Source organism: Canis aureus, chromosome 25 (assembly GCF_053574225.1).
Source record: "Canis aureus isolate CA01 chromosome 25, VMU_Caureus_v.1.0, whole genome shotgun sequence".
Classification (NCBI taxonomy): Eukaryota; Metazoa; Chordata; class Mammalia; order Carnivora; family Canidae; genus Canis; species Canis aureus.
Genome location: NC_135635.1, coordinates 38406216 through 38433229, shown reverse-complemented (window position 1 = coordinate 38433229; position 27014 = coordinate 38406216). Strand labels below are relative to the sequence as shown.

General features: G+C 40.2%; 1 protein-coding gene and 1 long non-coding RNA gene across 8 annotated transcripts in view; one reads left to right on the top strand and one right to left on the bottom strand.

The window, feature by feature from the left end:
* LOC144297282 (solute carrier family 2, facilitated glucose transporter member 3) overlaps positions 1–27014 on the top strand; it is a 100818-nt gene that overhangs the window by 26078 nt on the left and 47726 nt on the right. The window lies entirely within an intron of this gene.
* LOC144297284 (uncharacterized) lies at positions 14101–25562 on the bottom strand. The gene is made up of 4 exons (XR_013364343.1): positions 25371–25562; positions 23861–23919; positions 23046–23212; positions 14101–14509 (listed from the first exon to the last, which is right to left on the bottom strand). It is a non-coding gene; the product is annotated as an uncharacterized LOC144297284 (long non-coding RNA).

The window sequence follows — 27014 nt, the reverse complement described above, 5'->3', positions numbered from 1 at the left end:
CTCAGATACTACCACACCCTTCCATCTGCCTGAATTTTGTATTCTCTCTCCCAGTTCCCCCATGCAAGACAAGAAGTCCTGCACTGCAGGGGTGTGGGGGGAAGCATTCACATAACCTCTGATGTGTGTGGTAATCTGGGGTATGCAAACACAATCTGTACAGTCTTATGTGGTGTCACCATGGGAATTTATGAGTCTCATAGGTCTCCTATGCTTTTATGTCTCATAAGACTGATAATTCTTTTTTTTTTTTTAAGATTTTATTTATTCATGAGAGACATAGAGAGAGAGAGGCAGAGACATAGGCAGACAAAGAAGCAGGTTCCCCACAGGGAGCCCAATGTAGGACTCGATCCCAGGACTCTGGGATCACAACCTGAGCCAAAGGTGGACGCTCAACTACTAGGCCACCCAGGCACCCCAAGACTGATAATTCTGTAGTGACATGGCCTATTGCCATTCAGCCCCACGTAACTGCTCCTTTATACTTCTAGGTCCTGTACTGGGTGCTGGGAGAAAACGAAAGGAAACTAAAAAAATTAATGTGCGCATTCAACTTTAAGACATAAGGTTATGGCTAATCCTATAATAGAACTATTTTTTTTTAAGATTTATTTACTTAAAAAAAAAAAAGATTTATTTACTTATGAGAGAGAGAGAGAGAGAGAGAAGCAGAGACACAGGCAGAGGGAGAAGCAGGCTCCATGCCAGGAGCCCGATGCAGGACTCGATCCCGGACTCCAGGATCGCGCCCTGGACCAAAGGCAGGCGCCAAACCGCTGAGCCACCCAGGGATCCCCAGAACTGGTTTTTTTTTTTTTTTTTTTTTAGTCCCTCCACTTGTGCTCTTTCCAACGCTCAGAAACAATTAATTATGCCCTCCTGACATTTGAGTTGGGCCACTGACAGAAGCAGTAAATAATCATATTTTAGATAGAGAAAATATAATACAAAGTGTATAGAGGTGGGGCACCTGGGTGGCTCAGTCAGTTAAATGCCTGACTCTGGATTTTGGCTCAGGTCATGATCTCAGGGTCCTAGGATCAAGCCCTGCAGGGGCTCCCCACAGTGGGGAGTCTACTTATCTCCCTCTTCCTCTGCCCCCTCCCTGCTCCTCCCCTTTCAGGTAAATAAATAAATAGTTAAAAAAAGAGTACAGAGATAGTCCATGCAACTAGATTAAATAGGAGTGAATGAGGAGGATGGAAATGTCAGTTGTGTAAGGTTTTGACTGCTTTGTTAATCAATATGAACTTTACACTGCAGACAGCAATCACTGAAGAGTTTTGAGCACAACAGTGCTATAATTAGATCAGTGTTTTAAAATATTTGTCACTAAAAAAATATATAAAATAAAATAAAATATTTGTCACTAATATTTGTTACTACAAAACAAAGCATGCTTAATTCATCCCCCCCCCCTCATTTATTCCAGAAAAATATAGGTCAAATAGATGGCTCAGTCTGTTAAGCATCTGCCTTTGGCTCGGGTCATGATTCCTGGGTTCTGGGATTGAGCCCCATAACATGCTCCCTGCTCAGCAAGGGGTCTCCTTGTGCCTTCCCCCTGCCATTCTCCGCACTTGTGTACTCTCTCTCTCACATAAATAATAAAATCTTTAAAATATATGTCAGATTAAAAAAATATACATCAGATAAAGTGCTGAAAGGTCATTATAATCCCACTCATTAGAGTCAGCATGTGGTATAATGCTCCATATTTTTCCCTGTGCACATGTACATGTGTATATATTTATATATAATTCATTTGTCCATAAGGATGAGATCATTCTGGGTCACCTGGGTGGCTCAGTGGTTGAGTGTCTGCCATTGGCTCAGGGCGTGATCCCAGGTCCCAGGATTGAGTCCCACATCAGGCTCCTTACAGGGAGCCTACTTCTGCCTCTGCCTCTGCCTATGTCTCTGCCTCTCTCTCTGTCTCTCATGAATAAATAAATAAATCTTACAAAAAAAAATACACTTCTTTAAAAAAAAGAATGAGATCATTTTTTTTGAATGAGATCATTCTAACCATACTTTGCTTTAAAAAAAAAATAGTATCTTTTTTTAAAAAGATTTATTTATTTGTTTGAGAGAGAGAGAGCATAGCAGAAGAGAGGGGCAGAGGGAGAAGCAGACTCTCCAGCTGATGAGGGAGCCCAGTATGTGGCTCTGTCCCAGAACCCTGAGATCATGACCTGAGCCAAAGGCAGCTGCTTAACTAACAGCCACCCAGGTGCCCCTTCTTGTTTTTTTTAAAGATTTTATTTATTTATATGAGACAGAGAGTGCATGTACAAACAAGCAAGGATGGGAAAAGTGGGGGGTGGGAGTGGGAGTGGGACCAGGGCCTGGATGTGTTGGGGCTCCATCCCAAGATCCTGAGATCATGACCTGAGCCAAAGGCAGATGCTTAACCAACTGAGCCACCCACGCACCCCATAGTGAGTATCGTCTATGAGGAGATAGATCACATAAATATCAACTACAACAAAAACATGACCATATGTAAATGTACTCTACTTCATTAATAATAACCAGCATAGAAATGATATCCTATTTTTACCTATGAGACCGGACAAATTTAAAAGAATGATCAAGGGGTGTTGGTGGTTCAGTTAAGTGTCTGACTCTTGATTTTAGCTCAGGTCATGAGACTGAGGCTCGAGTTGCATCGGGCTCCATGGGGATTCTGTTTAAGATACTTTCCTTCCTTCTCCCTCTGTGCCTCCTCTCCCCTGGTTTCTTATATGTGTGCTAGCTCTTTTTCAGGAAAAAGAAAAAGTTATCAATATTTGGTTTTGGTGGAGATATAATAAGACACTCTTTACATCCTTGGTGTGGAATAAAAATTAGTACTTTAGGAAAGGGAAACCTTCCAGTTCTTTCAAAATTTAAAACGTATCTACCTTTAAAGTAGCAATTTCATATGTATAAATTTTTTCCTAGAAAACTCTTTCAGAAATTCACAAGGATAAATGCATAAAGATGTTTATTGCAGCATTATTTGCAATAGCAATGCCTCTTAAATTGGCAATAAACTTATGGTGTCCACTACCATATTATGGGCCACTGTGTAGCATATATACATGTTCTGATATAAAAGAATATGTGTGATACATTGTTGAGTGAAAAAATATCAGAATGGTAAAATGATATATGTATTTATATAAAACCATTTTTTAAATTATACATAATATACAGAGAGCATGTATATGTATTCATCTATAATGTGTGTACATGTATCGTGTATGTACACCCCCAAAGTTTAACCATAGTTAATCTTGACATTGAATAGGAATGCAGGGATCCCTGGGTGGCTCAGCGGTTTAGGACCTGCCTTTGGCCCGGGGCATGATCCTGGAGTCCTGGGATCGAGTCCCACATCAGGCTCCCTGCATGGAGCCTGCTTCTCCCTCTGCCTGTGTCTCTCTGCCTCTCTCCTCTCTCTCTCTCTCTCTCTCTGTGTCTCTCATGAATAAACAAAAAAAAAAAAAAAAAAAGGATCCCTGGGTGGTGCAGTGGTTTAACATCTGCCTTTGGGCCGGGGCGTGATCCTGGAGTCCTGGGATCAAGGATCAAGTCCCACGTCAGGCTCCCTGCGTGGAGCCTGCTTCTCCCTCTGCCTGTGTCTCTGCCTCTCTCTCTCTCTCTCTCTCTCTGTGTCTCTCATGAATAAATAAATAAAATCTTTAAAAAAAAAGAATAGAAAAAAAAAAAAAAGAATAGGAATGCAGTGTATATCTTTTTACTTTTTACTCTTTATTTTTTTACTTTTTTTTACAATAAACATATATTATTTTTTTATGTTTTTTTTTTAGATTTTATTTATTTATTTATTTATTTATTTATTTATTTATTTATTTATTTATTTATTTATTTATGATAGTCACACAGAGAGAGAAAGAGAGGCAGAGACACAGGCAGAGGGAGAAGCAGGCTCCATGCACTGGGAGCCTGACGTGGGATTCGATCCCTGGTCTCCAGGATCGCACCCTGGGCCAAAGGCAGGCGCTAAACCGCTGCGCCACCCAGGGATCCCCAATAAACATATATTATTAAAAAAAAAAAAAAACACACAATGAAGAGGGATACCTGGCTGGCTCAGTCAAGGGAGCATGAGGCTCTTGATCTCAGGGTTGTGAGTTTGAGCCCCCCCATGTTGGGTATAGAGCTTACTTGAAAAAAAAAAAAAAAGAGTACAATAGACAGTGAAGAAACATATATACCTAGGCACATTTTCAAGTCAATATATGTAGTTATATTTTATTCTTTTTAATAATGACATAGTATTTTATTGGTAGCTATACCATTCATGTTACAGTTATTGAAAGCCCAATCTACAGCAGATACCAAGCTGGGCACGGAAGAAAGCCACAATCACTTAAAACAGAAATTAACAGAGGAGGTTCTTCTTTAGGAAGAGTGACTAGAGAAGGCCTTTCTTAGTAGTAACATTGAAAATAAGATCTAAAAGAATATGCTAGCTGTGGAAGAAAAGAGCATTCTTGGCAGAGGGAACATATTTATAGGGCATTAAGGTGCAACAGAGCTTGGTATTTCCTGGGAAATTGAAAAAAAATATCAATGTTGTAACAGTGATAACAGGTAAGGGGGAGTAACAGTGCAAGATGACATTATAGGCAACAATTTTTATTTTTATTTTTTTATTTTTTTAAGATTTATTTATTTATTCATTCAGAGAGAGAGAGAGAGAGAGAGAGAGAGGCAGAAACGGGCCCCATGCAGGGAGCCCAACGCGGGACTCAATCCGGAGTCTCCAGGATCACGCCCTGAGCTGCAGGCGGCACTAAACTGCTGCGCCACTGGGGCTGCCCTAGGCAACAATTTTTAAAACACAAACTCTCTTAAACATTTGTCTTGTTTCCAAACTTTTCCTCCCAACTCTGTGCTGCAGTGGTCACCTTTGTACTTTATTGTACTGTGACAGTATTTTGTGGGATACCTGCACAGTAGAAATCATGGGTCAAAGAGTATAAATATTCACATTTTAGTAGATATCCTCAACCTGCTGTCTAAAAAGGTCACAGATTTTACATTTATTCCAAGCGCCTGTTTTCTAAAACTTAAGCCAGGCTTGGGTATAGTCAGTCATCATAATTTTTTACCAGTCTCTGTAGGGGAAACAAAACAAAACAAAGCAAACCAAAACCCTTTTTATTCTCATGTGTTTTGTTACTAAATTTGGATGTCTTTTTTGTTTTGGCCATTACTAATTCTTCCCGTAGGAATGCTTGTTCCTGTGCTAGGCTATTATTGTCTTTTATTGTTCACTTTTTTTTATTGCTCTGAAAGATGTCTTTGTATATTATGAAAATTAAGCCTTTGTCCTATGAGTTGCACACTTCTTTGCCAATTTTTTAAAATTTAGTGATGTTTTATCACAATAGAAAGTTTTGATTTTATGTGGTCATATTTATAAGGTTTATCCTTTATAATTTGCATGTTACATCTTTTGCTTAGAATAGATCTGTATTTCAAAAAGCAACTATAGGGGCACCTGGGTAGCTCAATGGGTTAAGTGTCTGACACTTGACTTTGGCTCAGATCATGATCTCAGGGTCATGGGATCAAGTCCTGAGTGAGGCTCTGTACTTAGCTCTGAGTCTGCTTTGTTCCTCCTTACCCCCAAGCTCTCTAGCTTGCTCTCTCTCTCTCTTTCTCTCTCTCTCAATAAATAAATAAATAAATAAAATCTTTTAAAAAGGCAACTATAGGGATCCCTGGGTGGCGCAGTGGTTTAGCGCCTGCCTTTGGCCCAGGGCGCGATCCTGGAGACCCGGGATCGAATCCCACGTTGGGCTCCTGGTACATGGAGCCTGTTTCTCCCTCTGCCTATGTCTCTGCCTCTCTCTCTCTCTCTCTCTCTCTCTCTGTGTGTGACTATCATAAATAAATAATAAAAAAAATTTTTTTTTAAATAAAAAGGCAACTATAGTGATGTGAGGTTTAAGATTATACTAAGAAAAGTGAGGAAGCTGAGACTAGTTAATATTCACTGCATATTAAGCAGTGACTATGAGCATGGGGAATAGAAGATGGATTTGAGGGACCCTTTTTTTTTTAATGTAGCAGTTTTATTGACATAGAGTTCCTACCATATAATTCTCCTACTTAAAGTGTTACAATTCAAGGGCTTTTAGTATATTCACAGAGATATGTAACTATTAATCAATTTTAGAACATTTTATCCCTAAAAGAAGCCCCATGATCATTAGCAGTCTTTCTGCATTCCTCTTTAACCTCTCTCAGCCTCAGCCCCTGGCAACCACTAAACTACTTTGTGTCTCTATGGATTTGCCTATTTTGGACATTTCATGAAGGGAATCATAAAATGCATGACCTTTGTGACTGGCCTCTTTTACTTAGCATGATGTTTCAGGATTCATCCATGTTATATAACATGTACTTCATTACTTCTATGAATAAATAATATTTAATTATATGATGCTTATACTGCTTTCATTTATGCATTGATCACTAAATGAACATTTGGGTTTCTTCCATTTTTTACTATAATGAATATATGCTGTTATGAATATTCTTGTGTATGTTTTTATGTAGACATAGGTTTTCGGTTCCCTTGAACATATATATTGGAGTGAAGTTGCTAGGTCATATAGTAACTCTATTTAACTATTTTCCAAAGCACCACACCATTTTACATACCCACCAGCAATTGTGAGGTTCTCATTTCTCCTTATCTTTGGAACAATAATTATTATTTTGTCTTTTTTTTTTTTTAATTTTTTTTTAAATTTATTTATGATAGGCACACAGTGAGAGAGAGAGAGGCAGAGACACAGGCAGAGGGAGAAGCAGGCTCCATGCACCGGGAGCCCGATGTGGGACTCGATCCCGGGTCTCCAGGATCGCGCCCTGGGCCAAAGGCAGGCGCCAAACCGCTGCGCCACCCAGGGATCCCCTATTTTGTCTTTTTTATTACAGCTATTCTAGTGCATGTTAATTGGCATCTGCGTATGAGTTCAATTTGCATTTCCTCAAAGACTAAAGATGTTTTTTCCTTATTGGCCATTTGTGTATCTTCTTTGGAGACATGTCTATTCTAGTACTTAGCCCATTTTTTAATTGGATTATCTTTTTGTTAAGTTGTAAATTCTTTTTCTTTCTTCCTCCCTCCCTCCCTCTTCTTTCTTTCTTCCTTTCTTTCTCCTTTTTCTTTCCTTTTTTTTCTGTTTTTTCTTTCTTTCTCTTTCCTGAGGTCTATGCTCAGTGTGGGGTTCAAACTCACAATCCCAAGATCGTAAGTTGTGTGCTCTACTGACTGAGCCAGCCAGGTTTCCCAAGTTGTAAATTCTGTTTTGTTTTTCTTTTTTTTAAGTAGGCTCCACGCTGGGCATGGAGCCCAACATGAGGCTTGAACTCACAACCCTGAGTCAAGACCTGAGCTGAGATCAAGAGTCAGATGCTCAACCAACTGAACCAATCCAGGTGCACCCCCGCCCCCCACATTGTAAATTCTTGTATATTCTAGATATATTCTTTATCAGATATATGAATTATATTTTCTCACACTGTATAGGTTGTTCTTTTCCTTTCTTGATGGTATTCTTTCAAACACAAAACTTTTATGTTGATGAAGTCCAATTTATTTCATTTTTCTTTCCTTACCTGTACTTTTGATATTATATCACAAAAAGTTTCATCTGACCCAGGTCATAAAGGTTTACATTTAGATGTGTGAACTATTTTGAGTTAATTTTTATGTATAGTGTAAGGAAGAGGCCCAACTTCATTCTTACATTAATGGATATCTAGTTGTAAACAGCACCATTTTCAAAATAAAATTTGATCTTGTCCAGTATTGAGGGACATTTTTTGAAAGCGGATTTGAAAGTACTTGACAGCTGGAAAGTGAAGGAGATAGAAGCATCAGAAATCTTAGTTTACGGGAACCCTGGGTGGCACAGCGGTTTAGCGCCTGCCTTTGGCCCAGGGCGCGATCCTGGAGACCTAGGATCGAATCCCACATCGGGCTCCTGGTGCATGGAGTCTGCTTCTCCCTCTGCCTGTGTCTCTGCCTCTCTCTCTCTCTCTCTCTCTCTCTCTCTCTCTGTGTGACTATCATAAATAAATAAAAAATAAAAAAAAAAAAAAAGAAATCTTAGTTTAGGAACTAGGTAATTAGTAATCCCATTAACCCAAGGGGGAAATCAATTAGGGGAGAAAAAGCAGAAGCAGATTTGTAAGATGAGTTTTGAGCATGTTGAGCTTGAGGTACTTATAGGATATCCAGGGGGAGATTCATAGCAGGTAATTATAAATTTGGTCTGGAATTCAAAAGAATGTTTGGAATGAAAACCAAATTTTGAAGTCCCTTCTGTGAGAGAAGTTGAGAACACGAGAAGCTGTTCAAAGATGAACCTGTTGTTTAAGAGTCATTGAGGAAGAAGAACCAAGAGGAAAAAAAGTAGAACAAACAATCAGAAAAGGTAAAGACTACCTAGAAAATTGTATTGGAACTGAGAGATATTGGGGGGCTCATTAACAGTTTAAATGATGAAAAGAGGTTGCATTGGACAATAGCTAAGAAGGTTAGGTTATTTATGTCTTTTGCAACTGAAGCTTCAGTAGAGAGGTTGGAATGGAATGTGGAGAGGAGTGCTTGAACCTTCAAGCAAAAACATTTTTTCTTTGGAAATTATTGCTAAAGACTACCTACCATCTTGGTAACCTCAAGGAAGAAGCACAAGGAGGGCAGAATGCTTTTCTTTTTCTCTGATTCTGTCTCTATACTCCAATACTTAATACAACCGAGATTAGCCTGGAATGTTGTTGCAAGATTTTCCAAAGACCAGGAGATAAGAGAAAAAGAATATTACAAGAGTTATGAGTAATAGATACTTCTCTTTCAGTGAAGTGGTTCATGGAAGACCTATCTTGCTGAGAAGCTCCTAGCCTAGTTCCATGTATCAGAGGCCAACCTTGTACCTCTTGGGAGGGTCCTCAAACACATCAAACTCAGTCTAAGGGAACATGGTCCAGTTTCTTATATATATATGTATAAGAGTTCTGGTTTCATTTTATAGACCTACTACTTCTCTTCAAATGGAAGAATGTAAAAAAATGTAAAGAAATGAAAAAAATAAATAATAAATAAAACAAATGGAAGAATGTCTACTTTTTTGAGGGAAATTATACCTTCTCCCAAGCATGTAGGCATAGGCCATAACCTTATTTCATAAAGTAAATGAAATTCCAGTCATACCAAAGATACTGTGAGTAGCAGGTATGTAATTTCATATAGAGGTATGGACTTCTATGCAGACCACTAGCTATTCTGAAATAAGTTGATACTGATTGTAGGGAAAGAAATAGAAACAGAGAGTATAGATCACTCTTTGGAGGAATTCAACAGTGTACCTTGACAGAGTACTTTAGAAAAGTTGAGGTATAGGAAGAATGAAAGTATTTTAGGATAGAGGTACTTTAGAATCCCACTGGCCACAGGAAAGGACAAGCAGAAAGTGAAAATTTTAAGGCAGAACTGGGAATAATAGATGGAACAGTGTCCTGGACCATAGTGAGGATAAGATATGGAGAAAAAGATAGAAATTTCTAAAACAGGCAGGATTTTAGAGTGAATGGATTAAGGGTGAGGTGAGGGTAAGGAATGACAATTAACAAAATCCATTTTCTAAAAAAGCGTGTGGTCTGGTCATCTGGGTAAATGAGGAAAACAGGGATTATATTGGAGTTTGAAAAGGCTGGCAAAGCTTTGTTTCTCTGAATGAAGTGTTTTTTCTGTACCTTAATATCTTGAGCAATACTCCTGTAGAGAGATGTCATTTCCTATACTTAACCCTCTGAAGATAACTGCTTGGTTGTCTGATTATTTTTTCTATCTCTCCATTTCTGCCACAAGGCCTGCCTGGAGATGTCTTCAAATGCCAGATTCCTAAGTCTTGCCCCGTAGTCCTGATTCACTCACCTGAAAAATCCCCAGGATTGGTTTAGACTTCCTCGATACTACATCCAGGGTGCTGAAAAAAGTGAACAGAACTAGGGAGAGGAAAAAAAAAAAAAAAAAAGAACTAGGGAGAGGATTGATACTGTTATAAATGCACAGTTATTGGGGCACCTGAGTGGCTCAGTTGATTAAATATCTGACTCTTGATTTTGCCTTAGGTTGTGATGTTGGGGTTATGGGATTGAGCCCCACAACACAGTCCACACTCCATGCAAAGTCTGCTTGAGATTCTCTCTCTCCCTCTTGCTCTGCCCCTCCCTCTGCTTGGTTTTCTCTCTCTCTCTCTCTCAAATAAATAAAAATTTCTTAATTAAATAAATTCCCAGTCCTCAATCCCACTGAGTTATTAATAAAGCTCAGTAATGTGTAATTATCCAATTCAATTTCCTACCAAATGTAAGAAGTTAATTCAGTTCATCTATATTATTATTTGATTATCCATTTATTCAACAAATATTAATTGAGCATCTACTATGTATCAAGTTCCTTCTAGACATTAAGAGTATGGTCAAATACTATTGATAGGCAAGTTCCCTGATGAAAGGGGACAGACAATAACTAAGGATGTAATTTCAGATAATGATAAGAGCTATGAGGAAAATTAAAACAGGGAGATATGATAAATGATGGGTGGGTAGAAAAGCAACATAGTCTACTCAAAGAAGGCCTCTCTGAAGAACAGGCTTTGAGCTCAGACCTGAATGACAAGAAGGAATTGAAGACATCTCCAGGCAGGCGCTGTGGCAAAAATGAAATTAATATAATAGAGGGACAGAAAAAGACCCAATACAGCTGGAGCTTAGTGAATCAGGGGAATAGTGGTAGAAATAAGGCAGAAAAGAGAGTTAGGGGCCAGATATAGTTTTGATAACTCTCTGAAGAATGAATTCTGGGAGAATAAGGTTGAATCAGTAAGACTGATCAAAAGACTGACTGCAGGAGTACCAGGCTGGCTCAGTTAGTAAAACATGTGACTCTTGAACTCAGGATTGTGAGTTTGAGCCCCATGCTGGGAATTGAGATCACTTTTAAAAAGTAAATAAAATTTTTCAAAAGAGAAAGACTTATTACAATAGATCAAGTGATAAATTGTGATGGTTTTGACAAGGGTAGGGCAGTAGAGAATGGAAGATATCTGGGTATATTTTGGACTGACAGCTAATAATACTTGCTACTGTGTTGGGATGCCTGGGTGGCTCAGTGATTGAGCTCTGCCTTTGGCTCAGGATGTGATCCTGGGGTCTGGGATCGAGTCCCACATCGGGCTTCTTGTGGGGAGATTGTTTCTCCCTCTTCCTGTGTCTCTGCCTCTCTCTCTGTGTCTCTCATGAATAAATAAATAAAATCTTTTTTTTTTTTTTTTTTTTAAAGATTTTATTTATTTATTCATGATAGTCACAGAGAGAGAGAGAGAGGCAGAGACACAGGCAGAGGGAGAAGCAGGCTCCATGCACCGGGAGCCCGATGTGGGATTCGATCCCGGGTCTCCAGGATCGCGCCCTGGGCCAAAGGCAGGCGCCAAACCGCTGCGCCACCCAGGGATCCCAAATAAATAAAATCTTAAAAAAAAAAAAACAACTTGCTACTGTGTTAAATGTGCAAGGTATGGGAAAGAGAAATCTGGAAGAGCTCCTAGCATTTTGGCTTTTGCCAAAGAATGAATAGTGATAATTTTAATATGATGGATAATACTAAGGAAGGAAGAAAAGAAACGATCTGGGGATTTGGAAGTGGAACCAGTACTTCTGTTTTGGCTATGCTTAGTTTGATATGCCTTTTAGCCCTTGAAGTAGAAATAGCAGACAGGCAATAATTTATGATTCTGGAAATCAAGAGATAAGTCAGCAGTGAGAAGCTTATTACCTTATATGGCAGCCCATTATATTTTAGATAGCTCTAATTACTAGAAACTCCTTTCTATGATATTGAACTTATTTAAAATATAATATAAATGTGATGTCTACTTCCATTTGGGGTTACTGAAATATATGTATTTTGGAAGCACATCAGATATTTGAAGTTACCATTTTCTTCTCCATCCTCTAAGCTAAATAATGCTAGTTCCCTCAGCTGCTCTCATTACTTTGTTTCAAGGTACTTCATCATCTTGGTCATATCTTTGTAAAGTAGGATGCCAATGGCTAAAGTGATCTGGAAATATATCCCAAAGATAGGACTAATATCCCTCTGATTTGTCATTCTACCAAAAACATGTTCACTTCTTTAAAAGATTTTATTTATATATTTGAGAGGGAGAGAAAGCGAGTGAGTGAGAGAGAGCTCTAGTGAGGTGAGGGAGAGAGGGAGAAGCAGACTCCCCACTGAGCCGGGAGCAAGACATGGGGCTCCATCCCAGGACTCCAGGATCATGACCAGGGACCGTAAGATCATGACCTGAGCTGAAGGCAGACACTTAACCACTGAACCACCTAGGCGTACCTATGTTTGTTCACTTTTTATAATTTGTTTCCTTTCTTGTGTGTTAGGGCCCCTGCCTGTGGCATAAGACATCAGTTTTGTTTTGTTTTGTTTTTTAAGATTTTTAAAATGTGGGCAGCCCCAGTGGCACAGCGGTTTAGCGCCGCCTGCAGCCCAGGGCGTGATCCTGGAGACCCAGGATCGAGTCCCACATCGGGTTCTCTGCATGGAGCTTGCTTCTCCCTCTGCCTGTGTGTGTCTGCGCCTCTCTCTCTCTCTGTGTCTCTATGAATAAATAAATAAAAACCTTAAAAAAAAAGATTTTTAAAATGTATTTATTTATGAGAGACACAGAGAGAGAAAGAGAGAGAGAGACAGAGAGGCAGAGACACAGGCAGAGGGAGAAGCAGGTTCCATGCAGGGAGCCTGCTGTGGGACTGGATCCTGAGTCTCCAGGATCACGCCCTGGGCTGAAGGTGGTGCTACACCGCTGAGCCACCTGGGCTGCCCCATAAGACATCAGTTCTAATTTTCTTCCAATATGTTGGTAATTTGGAAACCAGAAGACAAATTTATGCTCTGTATCCGATATTAACATTTTGCATTGTATGTTGGGAATATTTTATAGTAATTTAAAAAGAGAGTAAGTATGGTGTCTGAGAGGGGCCAACAGAGCCCTCCTATGAAGGCTTTGCACTCTAGTGAGAAAATCTCTTTTTTTCCTTTGCTTTTCATAACTTATATTCAAAATAAGGTAGTTTTCCAAATAGTTGAGTTCCATATAGGGGAAGTATTGCAGTCTTTTACCTAGGGATCTCATTAGAGATTTCCTCAGAGAATGGTTCTTACTCTGCAGTGATTTTGTTCCCCAGAGACATCTGGCAGACATATTTGGTTGCTGTGACTGTGGTAAAGAGAATGCTACTGGCATCTAGTGGGTAGAGACCAGGGATGCTGCTAATATCTTAAATGCACAAGACTAACCCCAATAACAAAGAATTGTCTGGCCCAGAATAGTACTAGGTTTTTTTAACCTGAACTTTTTCTTCTAACCTCATTGGGAAAAAGGTTAGTAAAACCTTAGGTGAAAAACTGACACGATGTAAACTTCATGAATTAATTCTGCATCCAGTTAATCACTACTCTTTCCTTTTTTTTTCTTTAATTTTATTTATTTATTAATGAGAGACAGAGAGAGAGAGAGGTAGAGACACAGGCAGAGGAAGAAGCAGGCTCCATGCAGGGAGCCCCACGTGGGACTCGATCCTGGGTCTCCATGATCGCGCCCCGGGCTGAAGGCGGCGCTAAACTGCTGAGCCACTGGGGCTGCCCTACTCTTTCGTTTTATTGCATGCCAACCATCCATTAGTATCTTTCTAGAATTTAATGGGAAAATAATTAAGCAGTACTTTTTCTCACTTCAAAAAGTTTTCATAGCTCCCAGTTATTTTTTTGTTTGTTTGTTTGTTTTTCTTTTTAAATTTATTAATTTGTTTTTTTAGCAATCTCTACACCCAGCGTGGAGCTCAAACTCATGACCCCAAGATGGAAGGGGCACGTGCTTACAAGTGAGCCAGCAGATGCCCCTACAATTTTTTGTCACTCTCCCAGTCTCCATAATTTTTACAATATTAGCAAGTATTAAAAAAAAATTAACAAGTGTGCAGTGATCAAATTTGGGCATTTTTATTTACTTTTTATTTAAAGGAAAATTATACTCTCAGTTTTCTCATTGTACTTTAGTTTCTCTTCCCCAGTAAAAAGGTCATGTCTCTTGAGGAATAATCTGCTTTTCTTCTGTCATCTCATAATGTTAGATAAATACAATACAACTTAAACTGGAAGCTTTGTTCTCCTTATCTTTCAGGTGCCCCAGTGAGGCATGCAGCTATTTTGGGATATAGCTATACTCATAATGTTCATTAGTTTGTTACTAGTGAGACAGGCAGGGGCAGAAGTCACTGTCTTGTCACTGTTTGTACTTAGAGGTGTGGGAGACAGAAGAATGCTGCTCACTGCACGTCCTGCACGGTGGGAACACGCCAGTCTTCCTGGGGCTGTTTCATTGCTTGGTATTGACTGCAGGTGTCAAGATCAAAGAGGAAATAATGAGACAGGAGTAAAGAGCTTCATTCTCTAAGTACCTGAAAGGAGTGAGGGTGGATAGAAACTAAAAAGAAAAAGGGAAGCAAATTCTTTCCTCGGCCATATCCAAAACAACCACCAGATAGTTCTTTTCAGATGCTTCTAATTTTTCAAATTACAACTGTGTTACCACTTAGAATCTGGTGGCAAAAATAATCCTCCTTCTATATCTTTATGTTTAGAGCTGGAAATTCATTCATTCAGATATTTATTGAATGTGTCTATATATACCAGACACATAAATGAACCAGGGAAGCTTCTAAAAATGTGGAAATTTCAAGTGTCTATTTGAAAGAGGAATGATAAGTGAATACCTAATTAATAGTCAAAATATTTCTATAATTTACCACCTTTCTTCCTTGGGGTAATGAATCACTAAGTATTTGTATAGGCAGTATATTTGTGGTACTCTTGAGGTTGCAGAGAATAAAAAGCTAGGTCCTTCTTCAGCCTTAAGACCATGAGGGGAGATCCCTGGGTGGCTCAGCGGTTTGGCGCCTGCCTTTGGCCCAGGGCGCGATCCTGGAGACCCCGGATCGGGTCCCGCGTCAGGCTCCCTGCATGGAGCCTGCTTCTCCCTCTGCCTGTGTCTCTGCACCTCTCTCTCTCTCTGTGTCTCTCATGAATAAATAAATAAAATCTTAAAAAAAAAAAAAAAAAACATGAGCTGACCAAGACACAGGTTGAATGACTTAACTAATGACTAGCTAGTGTATAGCACAGCAGGACAGGACCAATAGTCTGAGCTGCTACCTGAGTTTTCTAATTTTCAATGTTGTCTTCGTTCTAAAAGTAGAAGTGAAAGAAGACTGTTTGCAGAGAGTGCTTTCCACCACCATCGCACCAGGTTGGTTTCTATCCAGAAAGCCCTCTGACTGAACCAATGGAGTGGATAGTGAAATGAAACAACAGAGTTTGGGGTTCAGGGGTCAAGTTGAGAGAAGCAATGGAAAGAAGAAATTAGAAAAAACTCAGAATGAAGAGAACATATTTTACGGGACAAAGCGTCTAAGATAAAAGTGACATGTTGGGTATCTCTGGAGGACAAACAGTACTGTAGAAAAAGGAAAAAATGAAGATTTTACTTCATTCTCCACCTAAGGGCATATGGTCAAAGTAGTATGTCTGGTATTCAAAGACTGCAGCAGCATAGCCTAAACTTGCTTTTCCAGCATTATCTCTCACTAGACTTCTGTAGACACCCTGCTCTTCGGCTAAATTGGTCAAAAGCACTGTTTGTTGACCTTCTGCCCAAACTCCCTACCGCCATACCTTTGCCAAGGCCATTGCATTTTCCTGAAATGCCCTTCTGTAATCTCTGCCTCTCTCTTCTTTCATCTCTTACTCATCTTTCAAGACCTATTCCAAATTCTAACTTCATAAAGGCTTTCTGGGTTCTTCCCAGATGAACAGAATCTCTTAATACTTTGATTTCCTTCGAACTTTTTTTATCTTGTTGCTTCCATATCCAGATTGCAGTCAACTTGAGGCGAGAGACTTTGGGTCTTCTGTATTATTCAGTAGAGTGCTGTGCATTTTGTAGACTCTCTGGATACATATTTATGTATATATCTTCATTTTTCTCAACATTGCCTTTTTAAAAGCTCATTAAAAATTTTCTGCATTCAGAAAACCATTGTTTCTTAGTGTTTTTATTAGATGTTATCTTATCCAAAGATGGAGAGGTATGAGTAAGAATGCAGCTAATTGGTGAAAATGGAGAATAGAATTGAAGGAAGCCAAGGTTCTGGCCAGGGTGTGGAGATAAGCCTGAGTTTAGGAAAAGAGAGTTATTGGAAAAGAGAATGGGATAGACAAAAGGAGCATTAAGATGGTGGCTTGTAAAAAAAAATTTTGAAAAAAAAAAGGGATCCCTGGGTGGCGCAGCGGTTTAGCGCCTGCCTTTGGCCCAGAGTGCGATCCTGGAGACCCGGGATCTAATCCCACATCGGGCTCCCGGTGCATGGAGCCTGCTTCTCCCTCTGCCTATGTCTCTGCCTCTCTCTCTCTCTCTGTGACTATCATAAATAAATAAAAAATTAAAATTAAAATTAAAATAAAAAAAAAAAGATGGTGGCTTGTAACCTGGGAGAAATAGGGGGAGAAAAAGAAAAAAGAGCAAGAAAGAGAAGGAATTGTAGAAATTTTGAGATACAAATATTGAAAAGATGGAAGGAGGAATAGTCAAGAAACCAAAAGGGTTTTAGATCTAAGGGAAAGATCCTAGCCTTTGGTTGTCTTTGGGAGGTTCCTTTCAGAATACCACAAGCAAAAAAAAGGAAGGGAAAATAATACTGAAGTAAGGTTATCCTCGGTATAATCTCCCACCAGTCCCTTCCTTGGAAATAAGAATGACTCAGGAAGGCATATGAGGATAAACAAACACTTCCTTGGAACTGCTGCTGTTCAGCAAGGTTCTGTGTGAAGCTGTTTTCACCAGAATCCTGTATGGTTTGGTTCAATTTGGAGATGACTGTGTATCTCTCCTCCTGTGTCTCTACATATTTCAAGTGCCTGGATTTGCTTATGTCTGTTGCCTTAGAACAACCTCTACTGTGTGCCTGTAACTGTGAGCAGTAGGTCCCCATTCATTTTTATAAGTTGTTGATGGCATCTTATCACTTGTGCAGTTCCTCATCTGACTGTATCAAGTCTCATCTGTGTCTGTGTCTTTTTCTTTTGTCTTAATCTTTTATTTTTCCCTCTACCCCCTCTCCCATTCTGCTTCTGTCACAGCTTTTCTTACCAGCTGGCTTACTATAATTTCATCTCCATAGCAACCTCTCCCTGGGGAAATGGAAGGAAGAGGGAGCCTAGAATAGATGGACAATGCGAAACTGGATTGGAGTTGAGGACAATCTTCTGTCCTGGAACAGAGTAGAAACAAACTATGTAGATGGATTCCAGTGAAGTCACTGAAAATCCTAAGGAAACAAACTGGGAGCCTGATCCCAGCCCCTGCTAGCATACTCACTCAGCACATTCCTTCTATTTATGCCAAGCTGTCATCTGTTTATTCCTCACCTGTGATCCAACTCAGCTATTCTTTCTTTCTCTGTTTCTAGGCTTCATAATTCTTATATGTGCAATAGTCTCTGATAATGTTATAACTTGAAAAGTGATTTTCTTAAAGATTCATGAATACTGGGATCCCTGGGTGGCGCAGCGGTTTGGTGCCTGCCTTTGGCCCAGGGCGCGATCCTGGAGACCCGGGATCGAATCCCACGTCGGGCTCCCGGTGCATGGAGCCTGCTTCTCCCTCTGCCTGTGTCTCTGCCTCTCTCTCTCTCTGTGACTATCATGAATAAATAAATAAAATCTTTAAAAAAAAAAAAAAAAAAAAAAAGATTCATGAATACTCACATTGGAACCACAAGATCTTTCTTTAGATGTACTCTAATTTTTCACTAGGATTCATTCTGGACCTTAAGTGATCATTAAGTGATAATGAAAAACACTTGGAATGGCCTTAGAAAAGGACAAAAAAATACTAATGATACTGTGCACTCTCATGTTGGACCAGAACATTAGATAAGAGATTTAACAAGCAAGAAAGGTTTTACAGGGGCACCTGGTTGGCTTTCTCAGTTAAGCATCCTACTCTTGATTTCAGCCCCGGTCTTTTTTTTTTTTTTTTTTTTATGTTTTATTTATTTATTCATGAGAGACACAGACACAGGCAGAGGGAGAAGCAACACACACACACACACACACACACACACACACACACAGTGGAGCCCAGTGCAGGATCAATCCAATTCTGGGACTCCAGGATCACATCCTGAGCCAAAGGCAGATGCTCATCCACTGAATCCACTGAGCCACCGAGGTGTCCCTGGCTCTGATCTTGATCTCTTGGTCTCGGGGTCCTGGGATTGAGCCCCGTGTCCAGCTCTGCATTCAGCAGATTTTCTGCTTGAGATTCTGTGTCTGTCTCTCTCTGTACCCCGCCCCCCCAAGGGGATCTTAAAAAAACAAGCAAACTTTAGAGCTCGCTTCAGCAGCACATATACTAAAAAAAAACAAACTTTAAAGAAAGAAGGTTTTACAAACAATGGGATTTGTTTTACAAAAGTAAAGTGAGATAGTGGAATCATTCTGCCCAGAGATCTTTAAAACCAAATAGGTATTCCTATATCTGGAAAGGAAATTGGCTAGATCAGCATTTCTCAAACTTTTAAAAACTCCCTTTTCCCATAGCTTCCCTTGACCTTAACCTGGAGAGCTTGTTAAATACAAATTCCTGAGCCCCACCCTGAGACTGGGATCCTGTAGTCCTGGGGCTGGGGGGAAGGAGAGGTGGAACACGTATGAATTTGTGTTTCTAACAGGCTGATGATGAGATGATGTTGCTGATCCTTGGGCCACATTTGAGTAGCATTAGTCTAGATGATTTCCAAAGTCAAAGAATACAGTTGAATATGTAGGACATAAATGTGTGGATACTGCATTACTATTGTATTCAAAATATCTTTTCTTGGGCAGCTTGGGTGGCTCAGCAGTTTAGCACCAGCTTCAGCCCAGGGCGTGATCCTGGAGACCCGGATTGAGTCCACGTTGGGCTCCCTGCATGGAGCCTGCTTCTCCCTCTGCCTGTGTCTCTGCTCTCTATCTCTCATGAATAAATAAATAAAACCTTAAAGAAAAATCTTTTCTTTGGGAATGAAAGAGGACAAATGAGCTAACTCAGACATGTTTTCTTTTTCCCTGCCCATTTGCAAGCTGTGATATCCATTTGACAACTTTCTTTGTTCTATAGAGTAACCAACCATCCCCATTTGCCCAGGCACTTTCAGTGCTAAAACTGGGACAGTCAAAAAATAAATAAATAAATAAATAAATAAATAATAAAATAAAAAAATAAAAAATAAAAAAATAAAATAAAAAATAAAACTGGGACAGTCCAGGGCAGAGTAGACATTTGGGTGACCTCTCCATTCACTTGAGGCCAGTGAAATAAAAGGAATATAAAAAGAAAAATGAATTTGACTAGGAATCAGAAAATGTGGTTTCTAGTTCTAATTCAGAATACGTTAATTTTATGGCTTTATATCGGACATTTAAATTGTCCTTGTTTTAGTTTCTACACCTGCAAAAAGAAGATAGTATTATCTACTCTACTTCACAAAAATGTTTTAAAGATCAATTGAAAGAATGCTTATAAAATTTTTGTTATTAAAATACCATATCCACACAAATCTTAAAATAATTTGTTCTAACTCTCTGAAGAAAGTCCATGGTATTTTGATAGGGATTGCATTAAACGTGTATATTGCCCTGGGTAACATTGACATTTTCACAATATTAATTCTGCCAATCCATGAGCATGGAATATTTTTCCATCTCTTTGTGTCTTCCTCAATTTCTTTCAGAAGTGTTCTATAGTTTTTTTTTGTTTGTTTGTTTGGTTTTTTTTGTTCTGTAGTTTTGAGGGTATAGATCCTTTACATCTTTGGTTAGGTTTATTCCTAGGTATCTTATGCTTTTGGGTGCAATTGTAAATGGGATTGACTCCTTAATTTCTCTTTCTTCAGTCTCATTGTTAGTGTATAGAAATGCCACTGACTTCTGGGCATTGATTTTGTATCCTGCCACGCTACCGAATTGCTGTATGAGTTCTAGCAATCTTGGGGTGGAGACTTTTGGGTTTTCTATGTAGAGTATCATGTCATCGGCGAAGAGGGAGAGTTTGACTTCTTCTTTGCCAATTTGAATGCCTTTAATGTCTTTTTGTTGTCTGATTGCTGAGGCTAGGACTTCCAGTACTATGTTGAATAGCAGTGGTGAGAGTGGACATCCCTGTCTTGTTCCTGATCTTAGGGGAAAGGCTCCCAGTGCTTCCCCATTGAGAATGATATTTGCTGTGGGCTTTTCATAGATGGCTTTTAAGATGTCGAGGAATGTTCCCTCTATCCCTACACTCTGAAGAGTTTTGATCAGGAATGGATGCTGTATTTTGTCAAATGCTTTCTCTGCATCCAATGAGAGGATCATATGGTTCTTGGTTTTTCTCTTGCTGATATGATGAATCACATTGATTGTTTTACGGGTGTTGAACCAGCCTTGTGTCCCAGGGATAAATCCTACTTGGTCATGGTGAATAATTTTCTTAATGTACTGTTGGATCCTATTGGCCAGTATCTTGTTGAGAATTTTTGCATCCATGTTCATCAGGGATATTGGTCTGTAATTCTCCTTTTTGGCGGGGTCTTTGTCTGGCTTTGGAATTAAGGTGATGCTGGCTTCATAGAACGAATTTGGAAGTACTCCATCTCTTTCTATCTTTCCAAACAGCTTTAGGAGAATAGGTATGATTTCTTCTTTAAACGTTTGATAAAATTCTCCTGGGAAGCCATCTGGCCCTGGACTCTTGTGTCTTGGGAGGTTTTTGATGACTGCTTCAATTTCCTCCCTGGTTATTGGCCTGTTCAGTTTTTCTATTTCTTCCTGTTCCAGTTTTGGTAGTTTGTGGCTTTCCAGAAATGACATATCAGATAAAGGGCTAGTTTCCAAGATCTATAAAGAACTTATTAAACTCAACACCAAAGAAACAAACAATCCAATCATGAAATGGGCAAAAGACATGAAGAGAAATCTCACAGAGGAAGACATAGACATGGCCAACATGCATATGAGAAAATGCTCTGCATCACTTGCCATCAGGGAAACACAAATCAAAACCACAATGAGATACCACCTCACACCAGTGAGAATGGGGAAAATTAACAAGGCAGGAAACAACAAATGTTGGAGAGGATGCGGAGAAAAGGGAACCCTCTTACACTGTTGGTGGGAATGTGAACTGGTGCAGCCACTCTGGAAAACTGTGTGGAGGTTCCTCAAACAGTTAAAAATAGACCTGCCCTACGACCCAGCAATTGCACTGTTGGGGATTTACCCCAAAGATACAAATGCAATGAAACGCCGGGACACCTGCACCCCGATGTTTCTAGCAGCAATGGCCACGATAGCCAAACTGTGGAAGGAGCCTCGGTGTCCAACGAAAGATGAATGGATAAAGAAGATGTGGTTTATGTATACAATGGAATATTACTCAGCTATTAGAAATGACAAATACCCACCATTTGCTTCAACATGGATGGAACTGGAGGGTATTATGCTGAGTGAAGTAAGTCAGTCGGAGAAGGACAAACATTATATGTTCTCATTCATTTGGGGAATATAAATAATAGTGAAAGGGAAAATAAGGGAAGGGAGAAGAAATGTGTGGGAAATATCAGAAAGGGAGACAGAACGTAAAGACTGCTAACTCTGGGAAACGAACTAGGGGTGGTAGAAGGGGAGGAGGGCGGGGGGTGGGAGTGAATGGGTGACGGGCACTGGGTGTTATTCTGTATGTTAGTAAATTGAACACCAATAAAAAAAAATATGCTATTTAGAGTATATAGTAAAAAAAAATAATAATAAAATAAAATAAAATAAAATAAAATACCATATACAGGGACGCCTGGGTGGCTCAGCAGTTGAGCATCTGCCCTTGGCCCAGGGTGTGATCCCGGGATCCAGGATCGAGTCCCACATCAGGCTTCTCCCTCTGCCTGTGTCTCGGCCTCTCTCTGTGTGTCTCTCATGAATAAATAAAAAAAAATCTTAAAAAAAAAAATAAAATAAAATGCCATATACATTAAGACACGATATAGATCACTTGTTTTTATTTATTTAGAATGATTACTTATTGACAAAAAATAGCAACCCAGCAATCCCGTTCCTAAGCATATAGCCAAGAGAAAAGAATTCATATGTACGGCAAATGCCAAGAATGTTTTTGATAACTCAAAACTAGAAACAGTAATGTGCTCATCAAAAGGAGAATGGATAAATACATTTTGGCATATCCACAAATGGAATACTACTCAGCAATAGCAAGGAATGAACTACTGATACACACTATATAATACAAACACTATGTGTGTTGTGTGTTTTTTTTAAATATTTATTTATCTGAGAGACTGAGTGAGCACGAGAGAATATACAGCAGAGGGAGAGGGAGAGGGAGAGGGAGAAGCAGGCTCCCCTGCTGAGCAGAGAGCCCAATGACACAGGGCTTGATCCCAGGACCCTGAGATCATGGCCAGAGCTAAAGGTACACACTTGGGCAGCCCCAGTGGCACAGTGGTTTGGCACCGCCTGCAGCCCGGGGCGTGATCCTGGAGACCCGGGATCTAGTCCCGTGTCGGGCTCCCTGCATGGAGCCTGCTTCTCCCTCTGCCTGTGTCTCTGCCTGTCTCTCTCTCTCTCTCTGAATGAATAAATAAATCTTTTTAAAAAATAAATAAAAAAATAAAGGTACACACTTAACCAACTGAGCCACCCAGGTACATCTCACAAACACTATGTTAAGTGAAAATCCAGCACAAAAGAGTACATACTATATGATATGACTCCATTTATATATGGATCAAGAACAAGAAAATTCAATGATGATGATGTAAGTAAGTATAATAGTTACCTCTGGGAAGGGAGGTTATAGACTGGAATAGATGCAAGGAAACATTCTGGGGAGCTAGAAGTGTTCTAGAATCTAGATTTTGATCTGGGTAGTGGTTATACAGGTGAATACAGATGTAAATCTTCACCCAGCTGTACACTTCACTGTACACTGTACAGTTTTACTTGCTTTATTATATATAAAAAAGAAAAAGACATAAAAGAACGAACTCAGGCTGAATTCTGGGCTCACTAGAAGACACATTCTTTTTGTTGAAATGTTTCTAACAGCCTATCAAAGAGTCTTGGTTTTGTGACCTGAACATCTAATATGTGGATCTAGAGGTCATCTCCTCATTCTGCTGTCTTGGTTTCTAGACTTGAGTAATATGTGACAGTAAAAGGAAGTAGAAACCCTATGTCACTGGGTGAGGAAGAGGGCCAGGTTTACATCAACATTGCAACAAATCTTTGTTTTTATTGTTCCTTCTCTTAATTTTTATCTTGGTGCCCATAGCCTGCTTTTCTTAGATTGATTCTTCACCCTTCCCTGTACACCCTACCCTTTGTATGTCTTGTCAGTAGCCTACTTCCCCGTCTTTTCTAATATGTCTCATTAAACTCAGTAGTCCCTGATGATGTTTTGTTTTGTTTTTTTTTATGAGTCCATTCCAGTGACTTACTTCCTGTCCCCCAGCCAAGGAGCCTTCCAGTAGCATTTACAACTGTATTCCCAGACTTGATTTGTTTTGAAACAGAGCCTCAGATCCCCCTACTGCTAGGGTATGCCCCCTCCCAGCCCTATGGAGAATTCTCCCTAATGTAGTACATTCCCACCTTGCTTTCTTCTCCGCAGTAATTCTGTGTCTGGTGTGTTATATTCACCCTCAGTCTTCCTTAGGTAAAAAAGAAAACAGAGGGAAAAAAATCATTTATTTCTCAGGAAAGTTTAGTCAGGTGATCAAGTTGTCTGAGGGTCTAAAAAGGAGAGATTATCAGAAATATATACTAAGTAGAGGGAGAGCAGAAAGCATGAGTCACATTTTATGTGCTTCTCCTTTCAAACTGTGCTGGTCAGGGGCAGTACAATAGGCAAAAATGAGCTATTAGGACTTCATCAAGATAAAAACCTTTTTGCACAGCAAAGTAAACAGTCGACAAAACCAAAAGGCAACCTACAAAATGGGGAAAGATATTTGCAAATGTCTTATCAGATAAAGGGCTAGTATCTAAAATCTGTAAAGAATTTAGCAAACTCAATACCCAAAGAACAAATAATCCAGTCAAGAAATGGGCAGAAGACATGAACATGAACAGACATTTCTCCAAAAAAGACATACAAATGGCCAACAGACACATGAAAAAAATGCTTCACATCACTCAGCATCAGGGTAATACAAACCAAAACCACAGTGAGATACCACTTCACACTGGTCACACTGATCAGAATGGCTAAAATTAAGAAGTCAGGAAAAGACAGATGTTGGCAAGGATATGGAGAAAGGGGAACCCTCATACACTGTTGGTGGGAATGCAAGCTGGTGCAGCCAAACTGTGGAAAAAGTCCAGATGTCCATCGACATGAATGGATAAAGAAGATGTGGGGTTTGTATGTGTGTATGTGTGTGTGTGCGTGTATACATACATATATATATGATACATATTTTTAAATATATATAAAAATAAACTGCTGCTCTAGTTTCTTACTTCTGCAACATCAGTGTTTGTTTCATAAAAGGTACTGAATAAATGTAATCCATGGAATAAATATAAGGTGTGACTGGAGAATGACCGAGTAACTGCAGCAAGGATCAAGGTGCTAAGGGAACTTTCTGAGGTGCAAATCTATAAGGTGGTATTTGTATGAGTGTGTATATCTGTCAGAAGTCACGATCAGTCAGATGCACTTAAAATGTATGAATTCTATATATTTTATACATTAAATTGAGTTTAAAAAATAATCAAGGTATTGCAGGGGCATAAAGAGGATTTTGTAGGGACACCTGGGTGGCTTAGTGGTTGTGTCTGCCTTTGGCTCTGGTGGTGATCCCAGAATCCTGGGACTGAGTCCCGCATCTGGCTCCCAGCAAGGAGCCTGCTTCTCCCTCTGCCTGTGTCTCTGCCTCTCTCTCTCTGTCTCTCATGAATAAATAAAATCTTAAAAGAAGAAGGAGAAGAAGATGATGATTTTGTAAAGATCCAAGGCTAGGTGACATGTGAAATGGGGGATGTACATAGAAAAGAGAAGAGGGGAGAAAATAAGGTAAGGGAAAAAGGAAAAACCAAACTAGACTCTAGGGTAAACAGGCATGGCGTTGGGGGCCAAATGGAGCAGCAGCAGACTGACCCCACTGAGTGATGCTAAAAGGGATGTTTGGGGATTAGCTGTGGACAACAACATCTGCCCTTGGGGCAAAACTCTTGCATGTCTCTAGAGATGCCTCCGGTTCCTAGAAATTGCAGCTTTCTCTGGCCAATGGGGTGTCGGTTCCTGTTAGCCGCTGCGGGCCGCCGAGCGGAAAGGCGGGCGGGCGGGGGGCCTGGTGGCCGGCTCTGAGCCAACGTCATCTTCCCGTCACTGCCAGCGACGTGCGGGCTGGCACGGCGCCCCCGGCGCACAGGCATCCTGTCCCGCCCCGGACCCGGGAATCCCGGCAGCCACCTGCACGTGCTCTTTGCCTCGGTACTGCTTTGGGGCCCGTTTTGGCCAAGGAGGGTGCAGTGAAAAGAATGAAAGTGGAAAGGGGCGCGGAGCGCAAGGCTGGGGAAAGAAGGGACGTGGAAACCGGGTAGCAGAATGCGTGTGGGAAGGAGGGAGAAAGCAGGGGAAGCGGTGGACCGAGCTGGTAGGGGGACAGACAGAGAAAACCAATGATTTTGAACTCATCAGCCTGCTGAGAAAGAAGTGGCCAGATTGGGAGTGGAAGAGCAGTTAAGGACGGAGGTGTCAAAGAAGCGCATAAATTTGTTTGGAGAAATGGAGGAAAAGCAAGTTGCAGGTGTAGGGGCCAAATGTACCACTTTGGGATACTGATTATTTTAAGCAAAAGTTACTTAAGAGCGGCACCTGGGTGCCATAGCCACCGCCAACTCTTGGTTTCAGCTCAAATGGTGATCTCAGAATCCTGGGATTGAGCCCCCCCAAAAAAACTGGGCTCCACCCAGCGGGGAGTCTCCTTCTCTGCTTGTCTCTCCCTGTACCCCTCCCCTTGCTCATTTGTTCATGCTCTCGCTCTAAAATAAGTAAATAAACCTTAAAAAAAAAATAGTTATTTAAGAGACAGCCTATCCAAGAAGGACACTCAGACATTCCTCTGTTCCCCTGCAAGCAGGAAATAAATCTCCACTGTGAAAGGTAGCCTTCTTGTAACCAGGTGAGGAGACATTCTTATCATCAGAGAGAGGGAATTCAGAGCCCAGAAAGCTATGGAAACCACCTTTGTTACTTTGTACTAATTTACTACCCCAAATTCTGTTTAGAATTCCTTACTAATCAAAGCTCTTAAAGTTAAGTTTTCTTTGTCCTGTCAATTCCTCAGATTTATTGTCTCTTTGTCTAAACAGTATAAAAACTGCCTATCTTGGTTATTCTTTAATTCTGAATTTCATTATTGGGCCTCTCTGTGCACATAATAAAACTTTGGGGTGATTTTTAATTATTTTTGCTTCTGTTAATCTATGTCACATAAATTTAATTTTTAGTCCAGCCAGAGGCCTTTTTTAAAAATATTTTATTTACTTATTCATGAGAGACCAAGAGGCAGAGACACAGGCAGAGGGAGAAGCAGGCTCCCTGTGGGGAGCCTGATGTGGGACTCCAGGACCCCGGGTTCATGAACTGACCCAGAGGCAGACGCTCAACCACTGAGCCGCCCAGGTGCCACCCAGCTGGAAGACCTTGAAGGAGATAGGAAGAATTTTTCCTTCCTTACACAGGCAAATGGGAGTTTTTTGCACACTGCTTGCCATGACAGAAGAGGGTGCCTGACAG